Source organism: Gorilla gorilla, chromosome 2 (genome assembly GCF_029281585.2).
Source record: "Gorilla gorilla gorilla isolate KB3781 chromosome 2, NHGRI_mGorGor1-v2.1_pri, whole genome shotgun sequence".
Lineage (NCBI taxonomy): Eukaryota > Metazoa > Chordata > Mammalia > Primates > Hominidae > Gorilla > Gorilla gorilla.
Genome location: NC_086017.1, coordinates 25,704,645 through 25,708,640, shown reverse-complemented (window position 1 = coordinate 25,708,640; position 3,996 = coordinate 25,704,645). Strand labels below are relative to the sequence as shown.

At 49.4% G+C, this 3,996-nt stretch overlaps 1 pseudogene; it reads right to left on the bottom strand.

Moving 5' to 3' along the window:
• Positions 1-582: 582 nt before the first annotated feature.
• LOC101138294 (inosine-5'-monophosphate dehydrogenase 1-like) lies at positions 583-3,996 on the bottom strand (annotated as a pseudogene).

Below are 3,996 nucleotides of genomic sequence, written 5' to 3'. Positions count from 1 at the left end.
CTGAAAATTCATTATAACTTCAAAATCACTGACATGATGTCAATCACAGACAGTTCTAAATACTCATCGTGGTTTTACAGATATAACTTCCATTTTATATAGATGGGGTTTACTTGGAGTAATAGATGTACGTATGATATTATGAAGAAAATGAATTCAGTGCCCTTAAAATGCTGGGTCTCAGAGGCTTTCCTTTTTACTTTAACTTTTCGTTTTGAAAAATTTCAAATACACTTGGCCCTCTGTATCCATGGATTCTGCTTTTGTGTAGATTCAACCATGAATGGAAAATATTTGATCCTAATACAAAGAAATAACAAATGTTTGAGGTGATGGATATGCTAATTATCCTGATTTGATCATTACACATTGTATACATGTATCAAGATATCACACTGTATCCCATAAATATGTATGATTCTTATGTGTCAATTAAAATAATAAAAACAAAAAAAGAAATGGAAACTTTTTAAAATATTCAAAAAACAATAAAAATAATATAACAAAAACAATACAAATTAAAAAACAATGCAGTATAACAACTACTTATATAGCATTTACATTGTATAAGGTATTATAAGTAATCTAGAGATAACTGAGTATACCAGAGGATGTGCATAGGTTAAATAATACTAGTTTATATAAGAGACTTGAGCATCCACAAATTATGGTATCAGCAGGGGGTCCTGGAACCAATCCCCCACGGACACCAAGGGATGACTCTATATACAAAAGTAAAGAAGACAATAGAATGAACTTTAATGAACCAATCATCCAGATTCATTAATTACCAACTCATGGCCAATCCTGTTTTATCTGTAACTTCACTAATTCATCTAATTATTTTTTAGCAATTCCTAGTGTGATATCATTTCATCCATTAAAAACTTCACTGTGTGTCTAATATATAAAGCTTCTTTTAAAAATATAACCATACTATCATTATCATACCTAAATAATAATTCCTTAATAGCATTGTATATCTAACCAGTGTTTAAATTTCCCTGTCTCAAACTTTTTCAGTTTATTTATTCAAATTGGAAAACAAATTGGTTCATAAATTGCAATTGGTTAGAATGCCCCTTAAGTTCCTCTTTTTAATCACAAGGTTCCCATTCCATCCCTTTTTGTTTTCTTTAAATTTTACTTGTAGGAGAAACTAGGTTATTTGTGCTATAGTTTCCCACAGTCTAGAGTTCTAGAGTTTTTGTTTTTTGTTTGTTTGTTTGTTTTTGTTTTTGGTAGAGGCGTTGAGACCTGCTTGATTTATTCCAATTATTTAATACACAATGACACAACTGTGATCCCAAAGTATGCAAAGTTAAAGCCTTCAACAGCGGCTGAGGAGAAGGCAGGAATGGTACACCTGGGGATGGTGGTGAGTCAGGAATGACAGGCAGGTGGCCATGACCAGGGCAGCCTCCTCCCCAGGGCCAGGGACAGGGGAGCTGCCTGAGGAGCAGGACCCAAGGGTAGCCCAGGGCCAGGGAAGGGGGCAGAGACCACTCCTTGGTCTAGGTCAGGAGCTAAGAAGTGCCACATGGCTGAGGGGGCAGCGGCCCGGGAAGGGCCAGAGGCAGGGCCAGGAGAGCACCATTTCTTGGGGGGCTGGGGGCAGGGAGGTGCTCTACAGGAGAAGCCAGGAGGGGCTGCCTGCCCCCGGGGTGGGGGCCGGGCTGGAGCAGGCTGCAGCAAGAAAGACCTGAGGCAGGCACCTGAGACCCCGGCTGGCTGGGCTCAGGGGGCTCCCAGGGCAGCCTGGCCCAGGGAAAAGTCCTGACTGCAGGGGATGCTGAGCGAGGGGCTGCAGACCCCTCAGGACCTCCCCTCCTCTCTCGCTGGAAAGGAGCTGGGGAACCTGTAGTGCAAATCTGTGGACCACTCAGTTATGGAGGGAGGCGGTGCCCGAAGGTGGACACTGGGGTGCACCCCCTCCACCACCTCGACCTCCACCGCTGTCCTTAGTACAGCCGCTTCTCCTAAGAATGCAGGCCATGGACGCCACCCTTGATCTGGGCCAATATGGTCCACTTCTCAAACTTGAGCTCTCCTGAGTACATCATGGACCAAAGGGCAGACAGGCTGTGGGCCCTGCTATCCTGGCAGCCTTGCTGGATGTCCGCTATGAGGTAGGACACGAAGTTCTGAATGGACCCTTTGTCTTGGATGGAGTTTGAGACACCCTGCGCGATCTTCACCTTATCCCCCTCGCTGAAGTATCGTTTCTGGCTGCTGCTGCTCTTCCCCATGGCATCCAGCAAGCCCATGCCATGGTACTTCTTGAGCCGCACCCCATCTGAGAAGAAGTACTCGCTGGGGGCCTCCATGGTGGCAGCCAACAGGGAGCCCAACATCACTGTGGAGGCTCCAAGGGCCAGGGCCTTGACCATGTGCTCCACGATCTGGATGCCACCATTGGCTATGATGGGCACACCAAAGTGCCGGGCATACTCGGCCACCTTGTACACAGCAGTGCCCTGGGGCCGACCGCAGGCCATCACTTCCTGGGTGATGCAGATGGAGCCGCAGCCCATGCCCACAAGCAGCCCGTCCACACCAGCGTCAGGTTCTTGGCCTGGGCTGCTGTCACCATGTTCCCCCCAGTCACCTGGAGGTGGGGGTACTTTTGTTTGATGTAATGCACCATGGTGATCTGATGTGCTGAGTTCCCTGGGACGAGTCCAAGACTATACGTTGACACCCACCTGGAAGAGCAGGTCCAGGCAGTATTTGTCATCCTCACGGGTGCCCACAGCTGCCCTGCACAGCAGCTGCTTGTGGGAATCCTTGGAGGCCAGAGAGTAGTCTCGGTTCTTCCTCAGGTCGGAGTGGGTGATGATGGCCACCAGTTAATCGCGATCATTGACGATAGGCAGCTTCCCTTTCTCGCTACACTTAGGATCTCTTTTGCCTCTTTCAACGTCACACCTGCTGGAGCCACCACCAGCTCAATCCTTGGCGTCATCACCTCACTGAGGAGGGTGGTGTTGTCCTTCTCAGCAAGAAAGTCAGTGTCTCGGGAGGTGACGATGCCCACCAGCTTGGTGCCCGTCTAGTGATGGGGATGCCAGAGAAGCCATGCTGCATCTTGGCCTCCAGCACATCACCCACAGTGTGCGAGGGGCTCAGCACCACGGGGTCCGTGATGAAGCCCTGTTCAAACTTCTTGATCTTCTGTACCTCCTTGGCCTGGAACTCTGCGGTACAGTTGTGGTGAATGAAACCAATACCTCCCATCAGAGCCATCGCGATGGCCATGTCAGCCTCTGTCACAGTGTCCATAGGGGAGGAGATCAGCGGCGTCTTCAGCGTGACCTTCCGGGTCAGGGCTGAGGTCAGGTCCACCTCATCAGCTATGAAGTCTATGAATCCTGGAAGAATCAGGAAGTCGTTGTGGGTGAGGCCGTCAGCGCCGGCGAAGAGCTGGGGCACAGTGAGCCCATCCTTGGGCACGTAGCCGGTGCTGCCGCTGATCAGGTAGTCAGCCATGCTGCTGCCAGACCCCGAGACCCGACAAAAACACCCACGCGGCCGCCCGCTGCTGCTGCTGCTGCTGATGCTGCACCGCGGCCACGCTGCTGCCGCGGGCTGGGCAGGCCAGGGGCGGGGGCAGTCTAGAGTTTTAAGATTATATTTCTGTGTTATCATTTACCCCATCCACTCCCTCCCCTTAAGGTAATACCTTCTTTTAAAGCTTTTTGTGTGTGTGTGTGTGTTTTTTGAGACAGAGTCTCGCGGTCACCCAGTCTGGAGTGCAATGGTACAATCTCAGCTCACTGCAACTTCCACCTCCCGCGTTCAAGCGATTCTCCTTACCTCAGCCTGCCAAGTAGCTAGGATTACAGGCGCCCGCCACCACGCCTGGCTAATTTTTGTATTTTTAGTGGAGATGGGGTTTCACCATGTTGGCCAGGCTGGTCTCAAACTCCTGACCTCAGGTGATCCATCCGCCTCAGCCTCCCAAAGTGCTGGGATTACAGGTGTGGGTCACCACGC